Source organism: Delphinus delphis, chromosome 9 (assembly GCF_949987515.2).
Source record: "Delphinus delphis chromosome 9, mDelDel1.2, whole genome shotgun sequence".
In the NCBI taxonomy this organism is placed as follows: Eukaryota; Metazoa; Chordata; class Mammalia; order Artiodactyla; family Delphinidae; genus Delphinus; species Delphinus delphis.
This window is the reverse complement of record NC_082691.1, coordinates 29,388,260-29,403,469: the sequence shown is the minus strand read 5'-3', so window position 1 is coordinate 29,403,469 and position 15,210 is coordinate 29,388,260.

The following is a 15,210-nucleotide window of genomic DNA, read 5'->3' as shown; positions in this document are numbered from 1 at the left end:
TCCAAGGAGGCTGAATAAAGAGAGAGAAAACATACTGAATAATAATTCTAATAGTAAGCGGGGGCAGAAATGTGTTAGGCATACTATGCAGCAACATGTATAAAAGTAAATAATACTTTTATATTTACCTGCATATATGCAAAACATCTCTGGAAGGATACAGAAGGAACTGATGAGTTTCTCCTGACAGGGAACCACTTGATTGGAAAGAGGGAGGAATGAAGAGTCTCCAATGTATATTCTTTGTTCATCTTCATTTTAAAACCATTTAAATGTGTTGCCTACTATAATTTTGAATTATAAAGTGAAGGTAGAGCTTCAAACTAAAAAAAATGATGATGACAAAAATATTTAAAACCTTACATTTGTTAAGCACACACATGTGCCAGGTATTTTACATGCATCACCTGACTTAATCTTTACCTCAATCCCATTTCTCAGATTTGGGGAAACTGAAGTTTGGTGAGGTTGTCTTTGTAAGTTTTCTATAGGTTTGACCCTGTGTGAAAGATAGCTAGAGCACTAAACACTTGCCTTCAATATGAGACTGAGAATTAAATATGCAGATAAACCTTGCTATACCAATTAGCATTACAATTTCCCCAACTGTTTCCTGGTAAACATTGCATGTTAGCAAAACTATGTTCTCAAACTTGATTGAAATTGACTAAAATGGAAACAATATTCAGTACCTAAGGCATCAGAAAGACTGAATTGTGGATCCAGAATCTTGTTGACTACAAGCGCAGAGTATGAATATCTTTTCCTGCAGCCACAGTGCTGCCAGCTGATGTGGACCTAAAATCACTCTGCCCTTCGTGTCTTCAAAGCAGAGAACCAGATTGTGGCATGGTGAAAGCCATGTGGAAAGCATTCTCCTCACTGACTGTTGAGACAGTGTGAGCTTAGGTTCACCTTTTGAAAAATCCTTATATCATTTAGTAGATTGTCCAATATTACACTTTGCACACAGAGATGCTCATACAAATTCTACACATAATTCAAACATCTTATGTTTATAAGAGAAGCAAACCAACAAACTATGCGGGCTCAGACTACACTCAAACTAGTGTTACACTTCTAGAATCCTGCTTTATATTTTGTTGAATATCTGAAAGAAGATATTCTTCAAAGAAACTTCAAAGATTGTAAATAATTCCTAAAATATCAAAATGTGTAATATCTTCACACATGTACCATGTTCATGAATCTCTGAGTGCTTCATATTTTTGTGCCGGATATTAGTAAGTTTATCTCAATTATTCCACACAGGTTTGAAAAGAAGTGCTCTTATGTACATGAATATTACATTTATCATTTTAATTTCCTGTCCTAACCTATAATTTTAGAATTGATCCCATTATTCTATGCTAATTACCAATTAGTTTAGTAAAAAATATTTCTTGTATTGGCTCTTTTTTGTGTATTTAGATCATATTTGCTTCAACAACATCTGTTTATTCCGCTTTAAAGAATTTCAAATAATTCCTGTGTTCTGATATATATACCTTCTTTTACAGTATGTACTCAATAAACTGCATTCCATAAATTATTTTTAGTAACTTAGTATGATTCTGAAGCAATTCAAATTCATAATTATGCATTTCACACGCCAATAATGTTAGTACAAAACCTACAGCCTTCTAAATTTGGATTTCATCTCATAGAAGTAATTTTATTTTTAAAAGAAACTATAATTTTCAAGAGCAAACTTACTGTCCCTCATACTGAATTTCATTTGAAACACTATATTCTGCGGAATGATGTGGAATGAATCCTCTGTGCTATCACATTTTAATTTTTATTTATTTTTATTTTTCTAACAAGAGAACAATTGACTTCTAAATTCCACTTACACACCACTCATTTCATGAAAACTCCATACCACCTGAAAATAATCTAGCACAGGGTTCCATACATCTCACCAAGCCCAAAGGAGATGGAAACATTTAAGTATCTCTTTAGAGGGAAGGAAATGCTCTTTAGTGTGCCTCTCTATATGTCAACTTCATAGGTAAATTATCCTATGAACTCACACCAAGCCCTACTCTTGGTCACACCTCTTATCCCTTTATAAACCTTTAGGTTTTTATGATTTGTTAGGCATAGATAGATATACATCTGTTCCACAGACCAAAATTTTACGTAGGGCACCTGCCTAAGTAGTTCAAAGCCCACTAGTAAAAATACCTTGAGTGTACAAATAGTGCCCAGCTGCACTTTAAGATGAACATATTTTCTATACACCACAATCCTCATGGCCTTTCTTTCAGCAACTCACATGGTTGACACCTGTGGCTAGCTGGTTCTACATCTCAGGAATAAGAATAACACCTCAGGTGCATCATTTAACAGGAGGAGGGTACAAATCAACCATGGGACCATATAATAAAAATTCATTAAAAAATAGTTGTACCCAATGGGAAACTGAATTTGAATGAAATGTTCTGGGTCCAGATGATATTATAGGAATCTCAAGATTTTCAAAAGCAATATTAAAGCATTTAAAAATACCTTGATTTTGTCCCATTTATTTCAAAGTCTTATCTAAAAGAAGTTGATTAATTAGTACAAGCTGTATATTCTATCATTTAAGTATTTTTTCATTAAAATTTTCTAGTTTTTTCCTCAAATACTCCAACAAATTTTAATGTATGTTAAAAAATAAGGAATGCACTCAATAATTAATAAATCTGGGTTGAATTAAAGACAGCAGAGGTAACAGAAGTTCACTCTTAACTGGAAAAATTCAGGATGTCTATCAAATGGTACGTGGAAATAAGAAATAAAGCTATAGTTAAGATTAATTTTTTTTTACTGTGGCACGCTACTGGACTTAGAAACAGTAGTAAACAAGAATATAATATTAATCATATAATTGGTGAGACCATATTATTATATAATGGAGAGAAACAGTATTAAAAATTACACCATGAAGCTGAACTGGGTTTTACTTAAATAAAATATGGCCAGTGAATATATATATATATATATCTACACTGCCAAACGTAAGGTAGATAGCTAGTGGGAAGCAGCCGCATAGCACAGGGAGATCAGCCTGGTGCTTTGTGACCGCCTGGAGGGGTGGGATAGGGAGGGTGGGAGGGAGGGAGATGCCACAGGGAAGAGATATGGGAACATATGATTCACTTTGTTATAAAGCAGAAACTAACACACCATTGTAAACCAATTATACTCCAATAAAGATGTAAAAAAAAATAAAAAAGAAAGAAAGAAAGAAAATATGGCCAAACAGCTATATGCTAAGCTTACAATTGTGCTCTATTTGGGAAAAATGTAGTCCAGATAGCCTTTGTTAACCTTTTGGCAACCATATAAGAGGTACAGAAAAAGACACTGGGGATTCAATTTGAATAAGGGCAAGAAAAATATAAATACGAGTAGCACTGTCCATTGCTACTATAATATGTTCTTTTGCTGAAATCTTAATAGGTTATTCTTAGGGGAGTTTTATTTGTAGGCCTGAAGTTTAGAAATTAGAAAAATAAAAGTTTCATAAAATACCATTGATTTTAGTTACAGGAGTTTCATGCTATCTTGAATAATAAATGATAGAAAATTGGTTTGAAAATGCACTGTTAGTTATTCCTAGAGCAAACAGAGAGCCCTTTCCTATTCCTCTTCTTTCCATCCTGGAGGAAGGATTCCATTAGAAAAATCTGCTAAAGTAGATTCATTATTAGGAGCTGACTCCATCATTAAGTGCCTGCAGAATCTGAGCAGATTTTGAGTTTAGCTGCAGTTACCAGCAAAATATTTGTTCAACGAACACATTATAGGCAATTTTTAATATTTTTAATTTACAGTGAATTTTGCGGTCTATTTTTCCATGAATTCAAGAGAAGCTGGATACACGTGAAATCTATTGGTCATGAGCAATTTAACATTCATCATACTGTGTGTATTTACAGTAAAAATAACAGAAGATTTGTGGCTAAGTTACCTAAAGAATAGATGATTTCTATTACATTGTATGTCCTATGTCTTTGGCAGCTTAAATTTTATTTCACTGTTTTTATAATGATACTAGTGAAAATAGTAACACAGTAAATGGTTTTAAAAGAAGATGGAGGCAAAAGATATATTAGCTACTGTACATTTTCACTGGCTACTACACCTTTCTCTAAAAAAGATATATATACCATTACAGGTGAAAAACATGGACACATACAGACACAGATGTCTTCATGATTCTTTCTTTTTGGTTTCACTGGGTGTTCTCCAGTACTGTGATTAAAATAACAGCAAGTAAGATACAATTATGTTGTCCAGGACTCAACACCAAACCTAAGATTTGCTACTGCTTCATTACTTCTCATAATTCTTACCGGCTAGCCCTTTAAAACAGGTGTTGCAGTTATCACTGAGAGAATCTCTCAGCTTTATTCCTGTTTCAATCAACTTTCACTGACTTGTTGATGCAAGGAGTGCATTTGCCTCCAGCAGTTGGCATAAAAGCACTTGTAATGCAGAGAGGAACATTTTATGTTGTCTCTGTTAAAACATTATAATTATAACTTTCTGCCAGATTTATAGATGGAGAGAAGAATCAATTTAGGGATCCCAGGTGGAAATTACTGGTGTCATGAGAGAATGGAACCGGTAATTCTGCACTTACCAACAATTTCAGGAAGGTACATTTCCATTCTTGTTTACCCCTCCATTTGAAATTTGAAGGTATTGTACGACAGATGACAACTCTCATACAAGTTAGAATGTGAACAGCTTGTGTAATTGGTGTTTCTTTAGACCACACGAGGTTAAGTACTCAGCAGTGTCACAATCATAATGAAAAAAGTTCAAGCCCAACTGCAGACCTGTGAGAATTAGAGATTCCTTCAGACCTTACCCAACTTCCGGTTAGGAAGGGGGTCTCATAACGCTCCCAAGAATAACTGTCTTGGATTCTATAAAATGTAGTTACACTTCCTCCTCTGCCAAGACTCAGATACAAGTCAATAGGAGCTGAATTTAGGAGTCATTTTAGTGACACACTATTCAGGAGCTAATATTTCCCTCTCACTTCCACACTTCACAGATGTTTTCTCTCTCCCTCCTCAGGTAGGTGTTCTTCTTTCAAAGTACCTCAGTTCCACATATGCTGGTCCACATTACTGGCCCTTTAGATTTGCTGCTGCAGGCCTCCTGATATTTAAAAATAATTTTTATTGTGGTAAAATGTACATAAAACCTACCATTTAAACCATTTTTAAGTGTACAGTTCAATGGTATTAACTACATTCACACTGTTGTGCAGTCATCACTACAATCCATTTTTAGAATTTTTTCAACATCCCAAACTGCAACTCTGTACCCATTAAACAATAACTCCCCATTCTCTCTGCCTCCCAGCCCCTGAAAAACACCCTTCAACTTTCTGTCTCTAGGAATCTGACTACTCTAGGTATCTTATAAAAGTAGAATCGTACAATATTTGTCCTAGTGTGTCTGGCTATTTCACTTAGCATAAGGTCTTCAAGGTTCATCCAGTGTTGTTACACATATCTTTTTAACAGTGAATAACATTCCATTGTATGTGTATGCCACCTTTGGTCTATTCATCTGTCAATGGACATTTGGGTTGTTTCCACCTTTCAGCTACTGTGAATAACTCTGTTATGAACACTGGTACACAAATATCTGTTCAAGACCCTGCTTTCTATTCTTCTGGGTATATAACCAGTAGTGGAATTGCTGGATCATGCAAAAAGTTTAACTTTTTGAGGAACTGCCATACTGTTTTCCATACTGGCTGTATCATGTTACATTCCCACCATCAAAGAACAAGTGTTCTAGTTTATCCACATCCTCACCGACTCCTGTTATCTTCTGGTTTTTGATAATAGTTATACTAATAGGTATGAAGTGGCATCTCACTGTGGTTTTGATTTGCATTTCTCTAGTGATTAGTGATAAGCAGTTTTTTTTCATGTGCTTATTTGGCTTTCTGATACTTTAAGGTCATTCTACCACATCTAAATTTAGAATTGTTCTATGTTAGAGTGTGTAAAGAAAACAGTAGATTTAGCCACTGGGCTGAAGGCCAAGATAAGTTCCTGGTTCTTAAATTGAAATTCATTTCTAACAACTTAAGGGAATCTTTTCAGGTACCTCATGCCTAACTTATACTGTAACTGGTACCTTGAAGAAGGTCTCAAACTAAACAAAAACTAATGGGCTCAGTGGTCAAGTTGCAAATGTCAAACAAGAAACCAAAACCTACCCTAGGTTGGAAAACTGAAGATCCACCATTTGCAAGGAAAAAGTTTTCCATAAGAGCTCGAAGAAACTAGCAGATTTTGAGCCCACTGAGAATAACCCTCTGTAAACTGTTTTCTTTGAAAAAAGAAACCAATGCTGTTAAAACACAGCTTCAAAACAAAGACCAAATCAAGGGTGTAACCATTAAGACAAAGCCCTAGGGCACGATCTACTCAAGGATGTGGCTGGCACAACCTCTGTTAGCCCTATGAAAGGATTAAGGTAGTACCTTGTAGATGCTATGAGTTAGAACAAAGCAATCAATCCTAAAAAGATTGAGCACATGGTGTGCAGAAGCCAGACATGTCCAAAGCCTTAGTAAATAAGTCTAGAGGAAAATGTACTGATCAAAAAGACTTACTGGTTATGAATCATAAATACAGAATACCTATAGAATTTGTGAACTCCATTGGCAACAAAATACTTTAAAATTCAAGATATAAGAATACCTTTGGAATTGTAACTTTATGTAAGCACAAAGTGAACTCAGGAAGCTACCCAGCCACCAAGGTTTTGTTCTTCAATGCCCTTTTCAGATATGACCAAGGTGAATGACATCAAAGAAGGACATGCCATGTGGTAAAGCAACAATCCTGGAGAAAACTGGACTGAGGAACTACGACAGGAGGTAGATAAGGGCCTGATGAAGGGATATACCCTACCCACAAGTTACGTGAACCTTGCAACATTTGGCCTCCAGAATTTCAGAACTGCTGTGGAATGATAGCTACTATATGGCTCTCATTCCACAACCGCCCCCCCACCACCTTTTACATGGGAGTGTTTATCACAGTACTTTCTTGTGCAAGTGGTGTGTAGAGGACAGTTTAGTTGTCTTTTTAGTTCATAGGTCTTCTGATCAAGAGGATCCTCATCTGGATCTGAGGTAAATCATTAGATCCTGGACTTCAAGCCCGATGTTGTGACTGGATGAGAATCTGGGAGTCGGGACAGGGAGAGTGAATTTTGCAATGGTAGATTGGATTCTCCCCCCAATTCTCCACTCCCCTTCTGCCATAGGATCTTTCATGTCTTTAGAATAAAGGGATATATGTTCTCATACCACTAACATTGAACATGGCCACATCACCAGCTTTGGCTAAAGAAATTTTACTAGAATGTGATGCAAGCAAGGATCTTTAAAGTATTTGCGTGGCATGGCTTTGCCTCTTGTAGTCCATTGATATATCATGATATGAACATGCCCTGGAGAACTGCAGGTGCAAGGAGCATCTAGAGACCTGTGGGCTGAAAGAAAACTAGTGTGAAGCCTGGACTCAACCTGAGCTGATACATTACCTGATGCAGGACCACCCTATTCAAATAGGACCACCCTATTCAAATGTGAGTGGGAAAAATAAATGCTCTTCCTGCAAGCTACTGAGATTTTGCAGAGGTCTGTTTCCCATCCTTATTGTGGTGACTAATAAACAGATAATTAAATAATTAAAATAAATTTCTAATCCGAAAAGGACTTCTTTTCAATTTCCTCTCAAAGTTACTAATAATGAAGAGTAAATCACTGAGGACAATCTAACTGTACTGCTTTTGGTATCTTGGATATATTCTTAAGAAACAATTTTCCACTTCTCCACCCATTTCAGACACCTATTTTAATGTATTAAATGAACATTCTTGCAATCTGCTCTCTACATGTTTATTTAGAGTTTTTGTAACGTACAAAATGTACTGTATCTGTATATGTTTACTTTGCATAAATTATACATGTGTTTCTTACTATATTTCATGGAAAATATTATATTTTGAGATCTGTAATGCTGATGTACATAAGTCACATTTCCTTGACTCTGAATTTCGCAGTGGTATTCAGGCATATATATATGCCTGATCTCCTATTCCCCTGGTCATAGCAACCCAGATGGTTCTTTTCTTCTACAAACACCAGTAGGATAAGCATCCTTGTCTATGTTTCTGTATAGACCTGTGTGAAAGTTTCTCAATGTTATATCTAAAGGTGAACATGCTTGGATACCCTGACTTCTGGCAAATTTTCCTTTTTTCTTTCTACTACATTTTTTTAATTAGTTATCTATTTTATACATATTGGTACATATATGTCAATCACAATCTCCCAATTCATCCTACCACCACCCCAGCCCCCCGCCACTTTCCACCTGTGGTGTCCATACGTTTGTTCTCTACATCTGTGTCTCTATTTCTGTCTTCCAAACCAGTTCATCTGTACCATTTTTCTAGATCCCGCAGATATGCATTAATATACAATATCTGTTTTTCTCTTTCTGACTTACTTCACTCTGTGTGACAGTCTCTACGTCCATCCATGTCTCTACAAATGACCCAATTTTGTTCCTTTCTATGGCTGAGTAATATTCCACTGTATATATGTACCACATCTTCTTTATCCATTCGTCTGTCGATGGGCATTTAGGTTGCTTCCATGACCTGGCTATTGTATATAGTGCTGCAATTGGGAACATTGGGGTGCATGTGTCTTTTTGAATTATGGTTTTCTCTGGGTATATGTCCAGTAGTGGCATTGCTGGGTAATATGTAATTCTATTTTTAGTTTTTTAAGGAACCTCCATACTGTTCTCCATAGTGGCTGTATCAATTTACATTCCTACCAATAGTGTACGAGGATTCCCTTTTCTCCACACCCTCTCCAGCATTTGTTGTTCGTAGATTTTCTGATGATGCCCATTCTAACTGGTGTGAGGTGATACCTCATTGTAGTTTTGATTTGCATTTCTCTAATCATTACTGATGTTGAGCAGCTTTTCATGTGCCTCTTGACCATCTATATGTCTTCTTTGGAAAAATGTCTCTTTAGGTCTTCTGCCCATTTTTTGATTGGGTTGTTTGTTTTTTTGTTATTAAGCTGCATAAGCTGTTTATATACTTTGGATTAATCCTTTGTCTGTTTATTCATTTGCAAATATTTTCTCCCATCCTGAGGGTTGTCTTTTCATCTTGTTTATAGTTTCCTTTGCTGTGAAAAAGCTTTTAAGTTTCATTAGGTCCCATTTGTTTATTTTTGTTTTTATTTCCATTTCTCTAGGAGGTGGGTCAAAAAGGATCTTGCTGTGATTTATGTCAAACACTGTTCTTCTTATGTTTTCCTCTAAGAGTTTTATAGTGTCTGGTCTTACACTTAGGTCTTTAATCCATTTTGAGTTTACTTTTGTGTACGGTGTTGGGGAGTGTTCTCATTTTATTCTTTTACATGTAGCTGTCCAGTTTTCCCAGCACCACTTATTGAAGAGACTGTCTTTTCTCCATTGTATATCCTTGCCTTCTTTGTCATAGATTAGTTGACTATAAGTGCGTGGGTATATCTCTGGGTTTTCTATCCTGTTACATTGATCTATTTTTCTGTTTTTGTGCCAGGACCATATTGCCTTCATTACTGTAGCTTTTGTATAGTCTGAAGTCAGGGAGTCTAATTCCTCCAGCTCTGTTTTCTTCCCTCAAGATTGCTTTGGCTATTCAGGGTCTTTTGTGTTTCCATACAAATTTTAAGATTTTTTGCTCTAGTTCTGTAGAAACTGCCAGTGGTAATCTGATAGGGATTGCATTGAATCTGGGTAGTACAGTCATTTTTACAATATTGATTCTTTCAATCCAAGAACATGGTCTATCTCTCCATCTGTTTGTGTCATCTTTGACTTCTTTCATCGGTGTCTTATAGTTTTCTGAGTACAGCTCTTTTATGTCCTTAGGTAGGTTTATTCCTAGGTATTTTATTCTTTTAGTTGCAGTGGTGAATGGGATTGTTTCCTTAATTTCTCTTTCTGATCTTTCATTGTTAGTGTATAGGAATGCAAGAGATTTCTGTGCATTAATTTTGTATCCTGCAACTTTACCAAATTCATTGATTAGCTCTAGTCGTTTTCTGGTGGCATCTTTAGGACTCTCTATGTATAGTATCATGTTATCTGCAAACAGTGACAGTTTTACTTCTTCTTTTCCGATTTGTATTCCTTTTATTTCTTTTCCTTCTCTGATTGCCATGGCTAGGACTTCCAAAACTATGTTGAATAACAGTGGCGAGAGTGGACATCCTTGTCTTTTTCCTGATCTTAGAGGAAACGCTTTCAATTTTTTCAGTCATCATTGAGAATGATGTTTGCTGTGGGTTTGTTGTATATGGCCTTTATTATGTTGAGGTAGATTCCCTCTATGCCCACTTTCTGGAGAGTTTTTATCATAAATGGGTATAGAATTCTGTCAAAAACTTTTTGTGCATCTATTGAGATGATCATATGGTTTTTATTCTTCAATTTGTTAATATGGTGTATCACATTGATTGATTTGCATATACTGAAGAATCCTTGCACCTGTGGGATAAATCCCACTTGACCATGGTGTATGATCCCCTTAATGGGGATTGGATTCTGTTTGCTAGTATTTTATTGAGGATTTTTACATCTATATTCATCAGCGATATTGGCCTGTAATTTTCTTTTTCTGTAGATTCTTTGTCATGTTTTGGTATCAGGGTGATGGTGGCCTCGTAGAATGAGTTTGGGAGTGTTCCTCCCTCTGCAATTTTTTGGAAGAGTTTGAGAAGAATGGCTGTTAGCTCTTCTCTAAATGTTTGATCGAATTCACCTGTGAAGCCATCTGGTCCTGGACTTTTGGTTGTTGGAAGATTTTTAATCACAGTTTCAATTTCATTACTTGTGATTAGTCTGTTCATATTTTCTATTTCTTCCTGGTTCAGTCTTGGAAGGTTATACCTTTCTAAGAATTTGTCAATTTCTTCCAGGTTGTCCAATTTATTGGCAGAGAGTTGCTTGCAGTAGTTTCTAGGATGCTTTGTATTTCTGCGGTGTCCACTGTAACTTCTCATTTTTCATTTCTAATTTTATTGATTTTAGTCCTCTCCCTCTTTTTCTTGATGGGTCTAGCTAAAGGTTTATCAATTTTGTTTAACTTCTCAAAGAACCAGCTTTTAGTTTTATCGATCTTTGCTATTGTTTTCTTTGTTTCTATTTATTTCTGCTCTCATCTTTATGGTTTCTTTCCTTCTACTAACTTTGGGTTTTGTTTGTTCTTCTTTCTCTAGTTCCTTTAGGTGTAAAGTTAGATTGTTTATTGGAGATTTTTCTTGTTTCTTGAGGTAGGATTGTATTGCTATAAACTTCCCTCTTAGAACTGCTTTTGCTGCATCCCATAGGTTTCGGATCATTGTATTTTTGTTGTCATTTGTCTCTAGGTATTTTTTGATTTCCTCTTTCTTCAGGGGTCTCTTGGTTACTTAGTAATGTATTGTTTAGCCCCCATGTGTTTGTGTGTTTTACGTTTTTCCCCTGTAATTTATTTCTAACCTCATAGTGTTGTGGTCGGTAAAGATGCTTGATATGATTTCAGTTTGCTTAAATTTACTGAGGCTTGGTTTGTGACCCAAGATGTGATCTATCCTGGAGAATTTCCATGTGCACTTGAGAAGAAAGTGTAATCTGCTGTTTGGGGATGGAATGTCCTATAAATATCAATTAAATCTCTCTGGTCTATTGTGTCATTTAAAGCTTGTGTTTCCTTATTAATTTTGTCTGGATAATCTGTCCATTGGTGTAAGTGTGGTGTTAATGTTCCCTACTATTATTGTGCTACTGCTGATTTCGCTTTTATGGCTGTTAGTAGTTGCCTTATGAATTGAGGTGCTCCTATGTTGGGTGCATATATATTTATAATTGTTATATCTTCATCTTGGATTGATCCCTTGATCATTATGTAGAGTCTTTCCTTATCTCTTACAACAGTCTTTATTTTAAAGTCTATTCTATCTGATATGAGTATTGCTACTCCAGCTTTCTTTTGATTTCCATTGGCATGGAATATCTTTTTCCATCCCCTCACTTTCAGTCTGTGTGTGTCCCTAGGTCTGAAGTGGGTCTCTTGTAGACAGCATATGTATGGGTCTTGTTTTTGTATCCATTCAGCGAGCCTGTTTCTTTTGGTTGGAGCATTTAATCCATTCATATTTAAGGTAATTGTCAGTATGTATGTCCCTGTTACCATTTTCTTAATTGTTTTGAGTTTGTTTTTTAGGTCCTTTTCTTCTCTTGTGTTTCCCATTTAGAGAAGTTCCTTTAGCATTTGTTGTAGAGCTGGTTTGGTGGTGCTGAATTCTCTTAGCTTTTGTCTGTAAAGCTTTTGATTTCTCTGTCGAATCTGAATGTGATCCTTGCTGGGTAGAGTAATCTTGGTTGTAGGTTCTTCCCTTTCATCAATTTAAATATTTCATGGCACTCCCTTCTGGCTTGTAGAGTTTCTGCTGAGAAATCAGCTGTTAACCTTATGGGAGTTCCCTTGTATGTTATTTGTTGTTTTTTCCTCGTTGCTTTTAATAATTTGTCTTTAATTTTTGTCAATTTGATTACTATGTGCCTCGACGTGTTTCTGCTTGGGTTTATCCTGTATGGGACTCTCTGCGCTTCCTGTACTTGGGTGGCTATTTCCTTGTCCATGTTAGGGAAGTTTTCGACTCTAATCTCTTCAAATATTTTCTCGGGTCTTTTCTCTCTCTTCTCCTTCTTGGACCCGTATAATGCAAATGTTGGTGCATTAATGTTGTCCCAGAGGTCTCGTAGGCTGTCTTCATTTCTTTCCATTCTTTTTTCTTTATTCTGTTCTGCAACAGTGATTTCCGCCATTCTGTCTTCCAGGTCACTTATCCATTCTTCTGTCTCAGTTATTCTGCTATTGATTCCTTCTAGTGTATTTTTTATTTCAGTTACTGTATTGTTCATCTCTGTTTGTTAATTATTCTAGATCTTTGTCAAACATTTCTTGCATCTCGTCGATCTTTGCCTCCATTCTCTTTCCAAGGTCCTGGATCATCTTCACTATCATTATTCTGAATTCGTTTTCTGGAAGGTTGCCTGTCTCCACTTCATTTAGTTGTTGTTCTGGTGTTTTATCTTGTTCCTTCATCTGGTACATAGCCCTCTGCCTTTTCATTTTGTCTATATTTCTGTGAATGTGGTTTTAGTTCCACAGGCTGAAGGATTGTAGTTCTTCTTGCTTCTGCCCTGGCAAATTTTTCTACTCTGAGTTTACAATAATATCTTTGATATCTTAATCTAATCTTGTGATTACTTTTGATTACTTTTGAATTTATATCACTTTTCCTTTTTTCTTTCATATTGGATTTAATGTATGTTTCTAGTCTTCCCAGGGCAAATTAGGAATAGATAAAAGGAAATAAAAAAGCACTTGTGTCTGAAACCCTGTTTCCCTTTACTGTTGGCTGAAGGTCCTCCCATACCTCCTCCAAAGCACCTTTGGTCACCCTAATGGTTTTCTCCAGTGCTGAAGGGTGTTGCTAAGCATGGCACTGAGATCCACTAACCTTCCTAATCTCTCTATGGCATCTTCAAGCTTGGGATTCATGCTGTTTTTCCCAAACCCCAAATCTCCAAAATGTTTTAACTTTTATCAGCTTGTTATGTTGGTACTTTTCAATATTCCAATAACAAATAATTTAGAAAAAGAGAACATTTAAAATCAAGTAATATCTTTCAACTCTGTTATGCACTGAATGTTTGTGTTCTCCAAAATTCTTATGTTAAAGCCCTAACTCCCAATGTGACGGTATTTGTAGGTACAACATTTTGGACGTAATTAAGTTTAGATTTACTTATGAGGGTAAAGCCCCCATGATGGGATTAGTGTCCTTATAAGATGAGGAAGAGATGGGAATGTAAACTGGTATAGCCACTAAGGAAAACAGTATAGAGCTTCCTCAAAAAATTAAAACTAGAACTATTATATAATTCAGCAGTCCCACTTCTGGTTATATATCCAAAGGAAATGAAAACAGGATATATTCCCATGTTCATTGCAGCATTATTTATAATAGCCAACATATGAAAACAACCAAAGCATCTGTTAATGAATGAACAGATTAAAAACTGAGATTAATACATATAATTATATTATTACATAAAGTCAATAATATTATATATCATGGAATATTAATCAGTCTTACAAAAGAAGGAAATCCTGCCATTTGTGACAACATGGATAGACTTAGAGGGCATTATGCTAAGTAAAATAAGTTTAGACAGAGAAAGACAAGTACTCTATGATATTACGTACATGTGGAATCTAAAAAAGTCAAATTGTAGAAAGAGAGACTAGTATGGTAGTTACCAGGGACTGAGGATAGGGAGGAGGTGGGGTAGAGGATATGTTGGTCAAAGAACACAAACTTCCAGTATAAGACGAATAAGTTTTAGGGGGTTAATATACAGCATAGTAATTATAGTTGATAATGCTATATTATATATTTGAAAGTTGCTAAGAGAGTAAGTCTTAATTTTTTTTTTTTTACCACAAAATAAATGGTAATTATGTGATGTGATGTAGATATTAGCTAAAGGTATGGTGGTAATCATTTTGCAATATGTTGTACACATGTGTTAAACTTAAACAATGTTATATATCGATTACATCTCAATAAATCTGGAAAAAAAGAAGAGGAAGAGAGACTAGAGCTGTTGCTCTCTTTCATGTGAGGACTTAGTGAGAAGACAGCTGCCTGCAAGCCAGGAACAAAGCTGTCACCAGGAACCAAATTAGCAGGCACCTTGATCTTGGACTTCCCAGCCTCCAGAACTGTGAGAAATAAATTTCTGTCACCCAACCTATGGTATTTTGTTATGGTGGCTTGAGCTGACTAACACAAACCTCCTTCTATGAGAAGGTTTTCATGCATAAAAAATTATCTAATGGAATATTTTGCTATTTTTCTTCAAATTATATCAGTGTTGCTCTATAGGAAGATGATTTGTAACTCTTTCTAGTACATTTCTTGAATTATTGCTGGTATTCCTCCACAATCCCAAGCACATTAGTGCAGGAGTACTCTTACTTCATTCTGGTGTATTACAGACAAACAGCTATATTTTTGCCTTATAGCACTGTCTTTGCCATTTT